The sequence below is a fragment of the Hemitrygon akajei genome, unplaced genomic scaffold (genome assembly GCF_048418815.1).
Source record: "Hemitrygon akajei unplaced genomic scaffold, sHemAka1.3 Scf000055, whole genome shotgun sequence".
NCBI classification, from domain to species: Eukaryota; Metazoa; Chordata; class Chondrichthyes; order Myliobatiformes; family Dasyatidae; genus Hemitrygon; species Hemitrygon akajei.
Genome location: NW_027331941.1, coordinates 3,365,498 through 3,375,884, shown reverse-complemented (window position 1 = coordinate 3,375,884; position 10,387 = coordinate 3,365,498). Strand labels below are relative to the sequence as shown.

At 41.2% G+C, this 10,387-nt stretch overlaps 1 long non-coding RNA gene across 1 annotated transcript; it reads right to left on the bottom strand.

Annotated features, from left to right (window-relative positions):
- Positions 1–7,469: 7,469 nt before the first annotated feature.
- LOC140721456 (uncharacterized) lies at positions 7,470–10,181 on the bottom strand. The gene is made up of 3 exons (XR_012097382.1): positions 9,417–10,181; positions 8,553–8,639; positions 7,470–7,652 (listed from the first exon to the last, which is right to left on the bottom strand). It is a non-coding gene; the product is annotated as an uncharacterized lncRNA (long non-coding RNA).
- Positions 10,182–10,387: the final 206 nt, after the last annotated feature.

Genomic DNA, 10,387 nt, shown 5'->3' with positions numbered 1-10,387 from the left:
AACGTTGGAATTCTTTATCTCTTTCCCTTAGCAGGAGGGTTAATACAATTAAAATGACTGTGCTGCCCAAATTCTTATATATGTTCCAAAGCCTTCCAATTTTTCAAACAAAGACCTTCTTCAACAACCCAAATAGTCAAATATCAAGTTTTATTTGGAATAAAAAAACATTCCAGAGCAAAGGGAAATACGTACTACACAGGCCTCGTAGAATGGAGGGTTTGGCACTTCCAAATTTTCTATATTACTACTGGTCAGGTAATATAAGACCAATTTTATATTGGACAAGAAATGATATTGTTGTTCCTAGCTGGGTGATTATGGCGAAGTCATCCTTTTAATTTAATTCCTCATCGGTAATATATGCTAAACTACCATTGTCACAAACTGTATCTAATTTCACACTGAATCCAGTTGCGATGTAATCCATTAAAATTTGGTTCCAATTTAGACGTCATTTTGCACTTAATAACCTCTCAATCGCTGCACCAGCAGCAAATAAATTACATGTTCACCCCATCAATAATTGATGTGGCGTTTAATATTTGGTCTATGCACTGTATCACTTCATTGTATAATCTCTACATCTAGAGCAATCTTGCTTCTTTTGAAGAGCCAGTTAAAATTTTTGAGATCTCTATGACACACTTCTATAGGTATTTGCAACTCAGAAGCCTTATAGCCTCGCATCTTGAGTGCTTTATCTACTGCCCCCTTCATCGCTCTTAGATTCAGTCCTGTAAGAGCAAAGTTGATGTGAAACAATTTGTAAGCAAAATCTATGAGCTACTCAGTGTATTTAATCCTAAGAATTTGGATTTATTAAAACATGAATGGGAAGAGGATATTGAGGAAAAAAATTCCAGCTGACAAATGGCAAAAAGCAATTCATAGAACTTATTCATCCTCTGTGTGTTCTAGAAATGTTGTTGTTCAGTATAAAATTGTGCACCGTTGTCATTTGTCTAAAGTTAGATTCGCTAAGGTTAATAAAGATCTTGACCCAATGTGTGAAAGATGTAAACATTTCCCAGCTGCACTCTGCCATATGTTCTGGTCATGTCCAAAATTAGTAAATTTCTGAGGTTTGATTTACGAAACTTTTTCAAAAAAAATTAGGACAATTAATTCCTCCATCTTGGTCAATAGCACTATTTGGAGTGCTTTCTCAGAATGTTAACCTCAGTAAATTCCAAACCGATCTCATCGTTGTTTTAAACAGCAACACACACAAAATTTCGGGCCGAGACCCTCGTCGACAGTGCTTCTCACTATAGATGCTGCCTGGCCTGCGGTGTTCCACCAGCATTTTGTGTGTGTTGTTGTTTGAATTTCCAGCATCTGCAAATTTCCTCGTGTTTCATCGTTGTTTTGTTCACTTCTTGCCAGAAATCTCATCTTGTGCAAATGGAAAGATTCTTCCCCTCCAACAGATAGATATTGGATAAAAGATATCATTTACTTTGAAAAATTTGAGGAGATCAGCCTTTCAGTCAGGGGTTCTTGTTCATTGAGGGGTGGGGGGTTCCTTTTGTAATGGTATAAATTGTTGGTTGTAATATAACATACGTTCTGAATATGACTTCTGGGATTTTGAGTGATCTCGACTATTATGAACGATCTATGCAACCAACAAAACTAATTTAATCACACTGACCATTCATCATTCGGTCAGTAACAGAGCAGCTTTAGAAACACTTGATTTCTTGAATACTGTCATCTTTTTTTCAGCAGCTTTGGGTAAATGAGATCATCGGCCGTGACATACTGCCGACAGGTTGAGTAGCAATTGTGAAATAAATCAGAAAGTCTACAAGTTCGTTGAATTAATTTTATTACATGGCAAAACAAGTACAAACAACGAGACATATTTCCATGTGCTTAAATCGTTGTATAGTTTCTTGACTTTCGGCCAATTCCATCAGAGTTCATTATTGCTTTTGTTCCTTTTTTTTATTCACTGCATGCAGAGGAATTTAGAATCACAGGAAGTTGAGAATTATCAAAATTCCGTTTAGCTGCTGTCAAACACTACCGGCTTCCTCCTGTTCCCTTGACATTTTATATACAAACTTTTTTAGTTGCATGGCGCCAGATACTTTACAAATGGACAACACTTTCCTTCTGTCAGGCTGCTTCCCCAAATCCCTGTAAACTGCAGTTGTAAAGCCCTTTTTTTTTATAAAAAAGGAAAAGGGACAAATTAACTTCTGAACCATAGCCCTATTTGAAACTTTCCAGGTTCAAGTAAAAGCATTGAAAAGATTGTTTAAAAGCAACTTAATAGATTTTTGGCACGTAGCAACTGTTTGGAAGTTTTCCAGTCTGGATTTCGACAGCACCATAGCACAGAGTATGTTCTCGTCGAGGTTTAAAATGATATTCCCTCTAACCATGACGATGATTTAATATCAGTTTTGATTTCATTGGATCTCAGCGGCGCTTTTGACAGAGTTGACCATGGCATATTAGTAGAATACAGGGGGGCAATTTCCGATACGGTCAGAAAATTGTTTAAATCCTTTTGACAGGATAAGGACTCTTTGGTATCTATTGATAACAGCATAACTCACCGAAAAAAAATGACATGCGGAGTGCCTCAAGGGCCCACACGAGGGCCTATTCTGTTTAACATATGCATGTTGCCTCTACCTCAAATCATGGTGGACAGCGTGACGCTCAGATTTATATAACAGGGTCATCAAGTGACTATGATCTCATACAATCATTGAAAATTCTGTATTCAGCAAATCACTGATTAGATGAGCAAAAATTCCCCTACAGTTAACCAAATATTAATCTGAAATAAGGAAAAAATGGATTATAATTTAGTGCTCACTGTGAATCCCTGTCGTTAGAGATCACAAACTAGGCAAGAAACTTTAGTTTTGTCATGGACTCCGATGTGCATTTTAATTGCCACATTGATACAATTACAACATCAGCGTTCTACCATCTTAAAAGTTAGTGAGACTTGCATGTCTTATGTCTCAGCAAGAGCTATAAAAAACTCATCCATCCATGCATTTGTTGTTAGTCGGTTTGACTACTCAAATAGCGTTTTCACAGGTCGCAGTAAAAAAATCACTCGGACATCTGCAGCTCATTCAGAACCCTGCCGCTAGAATCCTCACTGAGAATAAGAAAGCAGAACACATCATTCAAATTCTCAGATCACTACACTGGCTTCCGGTCCATCAGAACATTCATTTCAAAATATTACGACTGGTTTCTAAAGCACAGAATGGACCCGGGCCTGGACCAAAATATAACTATGATTTCATGCTGCATTATGAAACCTCCCGAGAAATCAGATCTTCCGCTTTCCGTCCCCGGGGTCAAACTAAATATGGTGCAACACCTTTTTGATATTATGTCCACATATCTGGAATAACCTTCCAGAGGACCTAGTCTGCAGCAAAGTTAATCTCTTTTAAATCAAGGATTTTTAAAAAATACTTTGGATGTAGCTGTTAATTAAAATCTATTGCACTGTAACGTTTAGTTGTCGTATGTATTTTGTGAGATTTTCTTTTCTTATATACTGTCTGAAATTTGATGTTTGCTTTTAATATCCTATTCTATGTAAAGCACTTTGCACCGCCTTCTGTTTGAAAAGTGTAATACAAATAAATGTGTTTGCTTCTTACGTTTGTTTTCAGTTCCCTGAGGCTAAATCGTCGTCACGACACAGAACTGAAGAATGAACTGGTTTATATCTAACTTAAGCTGGAGAAAATTGGGCAATAGTTCATTTTGAAGTTATATGTTATTGCATCTCCAGCATTTAACGCACATTTGCAAAGTGAGTCTCACGTACCGGTAGATACGAGATAAAAAATACAACCGACCGGTGATTAGCTCCAGGAATTGAAAACCTGTTAAAGCACAGCGAGAGAAAATAAGATCATTTTAGATACCTTGCCGATATTCACCATTGTGGCGTTTCTCATCAGCTCCATCCCCTCTCTGAGGCAGAGCTTTCTGTCCTTCGTAAAGGCTTGAACTTTGTCCCGCTGCGCCAATACCTTAGTTAATTTCGCGTCCACCACGACGCTGATACTCCTTCCGCCGCCTACGTCTCCGAGTCTATTTCCTGGGCCAGGACCTTCCACCACACTTCAATTACACCATCTACCGTTTTCAGCCTTCCACCTCTTCCTGTATAACACCGTCGTGGTTTTCTGATCTCTCTGGGTGTTTTCATTTCCAACTGGCGACGGGAGATCAACCGTCTCGACATCAAAACACCTTTCTCCAAATCTGACCACACTCCTTCCGAGCGATCTGTTCTCCATTGCCTCCGCCCACATCCTATCCTCACCGCAGATAACTGTTGTAGTAGTCTGGAGTACTGACCTCTACCTTGCTAAGAACCAGTGAAAGCGTTCAGACAAACCCGGCGATCAGGATCCCACTAAGGAGAACCAGGCCATTGTCTCCCACGTCATCATCATCTTTACTAACTCTGGGGATCTCCCATTCTCCGAAGACCAAACTCATTTTTCGCACACGCACTTACCGTTTCTACATATTACTGAAGATCCACAAACCCGATTGTCCTGGTAGGCCCATTATTTCAGTTTGCTCCAGCCCCACTGAACTCGTATCTCCATACCTCGACTCTGTCTTATCCCTCTAGTCCAGTCCCTTCCTATCTACATCTGTGACACTTCACACGCTCTGCATCTTTTCAATGATTTCAGGTTCCCTGGCCCCAATCATTTTATTTTTACTATGAATGTCCAATCCCTAAACAAATCCATCCCCCACTGGGAAACCTGAAAGCTCCCCGTTTTTTTCTGGACACAGACCCAATCAGTTTCCTTACATCAGCACTCTCCTCTTCCTAGCGGAATCTGTCCTCACTTTAAATAATCTATCCTTTAGTCCTCCCATTTCCTTCAAATTAATTGTGTAGCTATGAGCACTCGCATGGGTCCCAGTAATGTCTGCCTGTTTGTCGGCTAATTGGAATAGTCCATGTTCCAAGCCTACACCGCTGACCACGGGAGGACTGCAGAGAGGAGGAGTCGGTGACTTCGAGAACAGTGGGTTCGCGAAGAAGTTGTGGAGGAGGCTGGAGGGACAGTGTCGAGTTTCATCGCCAGCAGCTGCGTGACAGAAGACTCTCTGGTCTACGGGCTGTTCCCGGGTACGCACACGGAGACCAACATCCGGTGCTGCTGGTAGATCATCAACTCGGTGAAAGACGCTCTTTGGTCGGCCCCAAACTGGATGGTCTACCAGCGCATGGAGAGAACCGTGGGGGAATGCTGCCGACTGGCACATTCTCGCCTGCAGGAGTACGTGCTGAGGGACGCACTCAAACTTGGTTCAGCCACCGCAAGGGCCCGGTGGGGAAGGACGACAGCCTAGGGTTCTTCTCCCGCGGGAGGTGAGTGGTGGAGGGGGGCGGGGTGTATACGCCTCAACAAGTGTATGTAAATATGAAGTAACAGAGTGCCACCTGAGTGGCAAAAGTGTTGAAATGTAAAGACCTTAATGGAAACTTTTGTAAAGGACTGAGAATCATTGAATGGTTTATTGTACATAATTTTATTTTTGAATAAAGTATATTTTGTTTAAAAAAAATACACTGCTGACTAAGCCGCGCTTTTCCAAAGCTACAATGATGACTGCATTGATGCTGCCTCCTCTACACCTGCGGAACCCGTCGACTTCATCCACTTTACCTCCAACTGCCACCCTTTCCACGAATTTACCTGGCCCATTTCAGACACCTCGGTTCTTTCTCGATCTCTCTGTCTTTACCTCTGGAGACAGCTTAACTGCGATGTCACAGCTACCTGATCTATTCCTCCTCCCACCCTGTTAGTTGTAAAGCTTCCATCCTATTCTCTCAATTCCTCTGTCTTCACCGCATCTGCTCTCATGATGAGGCTTTTCATTCTAAAAGGAAGGCGATACGCTCATTTTTCAAATAAAGTGGCTTCCCTTCCTCCACTGTGAACTCTGCCCTCAACCTCATCTGTTTCATTTCACTAACGTCTGCTGTCACCCAATTCTCCCTCCACCCTACCAGGGATAGGGATCATCTACCACCACAGGAGCCTCCGTGTAAAGCACATAGTTCACCGCATCTTCCACCATCTCCAACGGAATCCCAGCACCATGAGCATCTATCCCTTCATTAAACCCACTTTCTACTTTCCGCAGGTATCACTCCCTAGGCGACTCCTTTGCTCGTTCATCGGTCCCCACTGATCTCCCTCCTGGCAATTATCCTTGCAGCTAAGCCTGCCCCTAGACGACCTGCTTCACTTCCATTCAGGGCCCCAGACAGTCCTTCCTGATGAGGCGACACTTCACCTGTGAAACCATTGGAGTCACTCACGGTGTCTGGAGCTCCCAATGTAGCCTCCTATATATCGATGTGACCTGACATAGATTCGGGACCGCTTCGGCAAAAAAAAAAAGCTACACTCGGTCTGCCAGAGGAAGTGGGATCTCCCAGGGGACTCACCCTAAATAATTTCTCCTTTAGCTCTTCCCAGATCCTTCAAATTAAAGGCGTAGCCATGGGCACTCACATATGTTTCAGCTGTGTCTGCATCTATGTCGGCTACGTGGAATAGTCTATGATGGTACACCATGATTCAACGCACATTTGCTATTTACTAACACATAAAGTAAACTTGGAAACTTATTGAGGATATTATTGAGATCAAACAAACGAGCAAATATTTCTTATGTAATGCAATTTTTTTTTCAGTTCTCTTACGTGATCAAACACTCCGGCATTATCTTCAAACTGCACGAAACTGAATCGTTCAAATCACGGAGTGCATTGTATTCATGTAAAGAAATGTAACATTTTTGACGTTCATTCAGTTATTAGGATTAAATGGTTTGATGTGTTGCCCTGTCCAGTATGTTCACAGCGCAGCCATCTGTTTAAAAAAAAGATAATTAGAATTCAAAGAGAGTAGCGACTGGATGTTGCTTGGATATAATTACTGAATATATTTTTCTATAACAATTACATTTTTATATCTAATCCCTAGAATAATTTCATTTGTGTCATATTTTTAAATAATTAATATCTTATTTTAAATGATGGAGGCGGAGCGAAGTTATGCTTGTGCTAAACAACGACTCCTTTGCTTGCATTATTCGGAAACAGCTCTATTTTGATCTTTAATACCTATATTTGTTCCCTTCAGGGATCTTTGGAAGACCCTGACTTAGCGTTAAGCACTGACTTTGGTTCTTTGCGGGAATAGGACCAGTTCTTGGGATTTCAAGACCGGCCGTTGTTGTTCGGCACATCAAGGGCTCGGCCTGAGAGATCGGCTCGCATTTGGAAGCCGAAGATTTCAGGGCCCTGGAGACGGGAGGATCGAGGGTCGGTGTCACAACAGGAGACCCGTGCGTCGTCGGGGGTGTTTGGATATCTGCTGTGGGCCTAGAGATCCGGAATCTCTAAGATAAGATAAACGCACCTGATTTCTTTCTGCTGATTATCGTAATTATCCACATGATGTTTCAGTCTTTCATGAGTAAATTGATTGTCATGTTGCCCATCCTGACTGGAATTGCTCAGGTTCAGCAGCGTTAGGGAATGATTTTTACGCAGAGCAGAGAAAAGTACACCTAGACAATCATCTGTAAGATGGTTGGATTTCAGCCTGTATTGAAAGCAAGTGAGGATTAATATCTGAGCAAACACACACACACACAAAGACACACACACAAACTCTCTCTCACACACACAAACGCTCACACACACACACACTCATACACACAAACCCTCATACGGACGCAGATGACGTATGAATATCTTCATATTTACGCTCTCATTCAAATCTATTGTTTATTAGCCTCATATATTTTATCTAAATACACATACATAATGGAGCAACCAGCTAACTTCTGAGGATGTCTACGAACCAGGCAGCATTTAGCTCGGGAAAACAAAGGTGATATTTCAGACTGAAACACTAGACTTGGACAATGAGATGAGAGGGAAGATATCAACTCGCTTGTCCCATTATCTATGGTTGCATCTGCCCATCATCCTGCCTGGACGTTTTCGACATCCGTTCCTGCAGTTGTCAGTCTCTTAGTCTCCACATCAACTATGAATTCTACTTCCGTCTTCAACCTCACTTCAGCCCAGCTGGTGTCATCTCCCCCGTTTCCTTCATTCCTTGTCAACTTGCACTCGGCATCCTTTTTTCATCTGTTCGTCAAGTCTGATCCCTTTGCAATTCGATGTATCCACCTTATCAATAACCATACCGATTTCCACCTGTGATATTTCAGGCTTGCCACTAATCTAACTCTCTCCATCAGGGCGCGAAAATCTTCAATCAACACTGTCATTCTGAATGCATGGTCGCTACCAGATGCTTTCCTGAAAATGAAGCTGCCCAGCCTACTGTTCTTTTGAAGATGCTCGATTGTTGTTGTCATTATAACTTCAGCAATCTCTAGTCAGCTGATACATAAAGTGTTTGACAACAATTGACACACCGATCAGCAATCTAAAGCAATGGTGGCTGTCGGCATTTTAAACCATTACTCACTCCAAAGTCTGTATTTTGCAGTCATTTTTTCCCAATGTTTTGAAGATCTGCTTCACTCCAGAGTCGTGTAGGTTATTCTGATTCAATCTAAATATCCAGTATAAACACAAGTAATTAATTGATCCCAATTCGGAAAACCCAAAACAATAGTGTAATAAATCGATACGCTTATTTCCCACGTGACGCAGTGAAGGTAATTAGAAATCAATTTAACAACTATTGCCATTACGTCTATGTTCCTTTGAGCTTAATTGCTGAACTTGAAATTAATTCTAATGATCATGATGTACGCAGCCAGGATAGAATCTTACCCTGGCAATTTATGTCACAGAACTCTGGGGACACGCAGTTAGAAACCAATGTTAGCAACGGATTGAAGCTCATGAGGTTGAATAACGTACAAACAAATGCCAACAAATTCTGGCATTGGCTTCAAAAAGCCATTTATTTGCCAGATTCATAATTCAGGATAATACGAACTTCCCATTTCAAGCACGAACGAACTCAGCTACAGGACACAACCACTCCGCTAAACTTCAAGTAGCGTGAAATAAAGAACATCATAAAGTAATTAAATGGATACCATTCCTTGCTGATGTGTTGCTGTGCACAGCAATCAGTTTCATGATAAAGTACTTGTCGCCTAACATGGAGCTGCGCTAATCGTCATGCAGATGCAAATGTCATTGAAAGAAAATATTAAAAGGGTGTTTTCTTCAATCATGCACATGTCCGAATTTTAAGTGTAAAATACTTTCAACGTTAATCTAAAACTCTGAGTTTTATCAAATCACACCATAAATATAGTTAGATAGATAAATAGATAGATAGATATGGATATATCCACTGTGCTTGCTAAATTACCTGAGAATTACACATCTGTGCAGCAGAGGCTCCAGTTTCTGAATTTCGTCTGGCTGTGCAAGGCATGAACTGAGATCCAACTCCTCAATCACCTCGGAATAGATTAAAGTTCTGGATAAAACTGTGAAGTCAGGAGATGTGAGAAGGAGTTGATTTAATTTAATTGTTATAGTGGGAGCAAGCACTTCTTCCAATACTTGATTGTCTCCAAATTCAAGCAAGGAGTACAGTATGTGTAAAACCTTGCGTTGCTCTGTGTTTGTTAGGCGTCTTTTGACACTTTCTCTGAACCATTCAGAGATACACGAAGAAACTTCAGAAGGAACTGAACCCAGTTGCAACTTTAGGTGATCAATTGATTTCTGCGAACACAGGCCTACAAGAAAAAGTGAAAATGTCCTGAATCTGCCGGCAGTGTCCGTAAATTGGGCATCGAGTAACCCTTTCAGTTGAGCTGTCTGAGTATTTAGGATTTTCGCAAGTGCAGCAATGAAGTCTCGTACAACAGAGTGCCCGAATTCATAAAGAAGACCACGATTCGCTTTGTCTGGGTCCTGGATCATAAACGCAGAGGCAAAGTTTGGATGACAGAAATTCAGTTCACTCAATGAGCCGGCTTCAAACGAAAGTGTGTTACGTGTAATTCCTTTGTAGGCTAATTCGCCGACTTCAAGTAAACACACCCGAGTTGTCTTGTCGTCGTATCCGCATGCTCTGAGAAGGAGTACGAAGTAGTCAAAGAGCACCTGGGTATGGGTTATGACAGAACTTGTTGTCTGTTCCTCTCTCTGTGGTTGAGAGGCGAGGACATAGCAAAATAAAGGGTTACTGGACATATTGTGCAATATGTCATTCTTTTCAATCAATTGAACAACTTCATTAATGTACTGCTCATGGCAAAGATAACGGGAAAAATATTCTTTTACTTTCTCAGAAGTGAAACCCATGACTTGGAAAGTTGAATCTGCTGT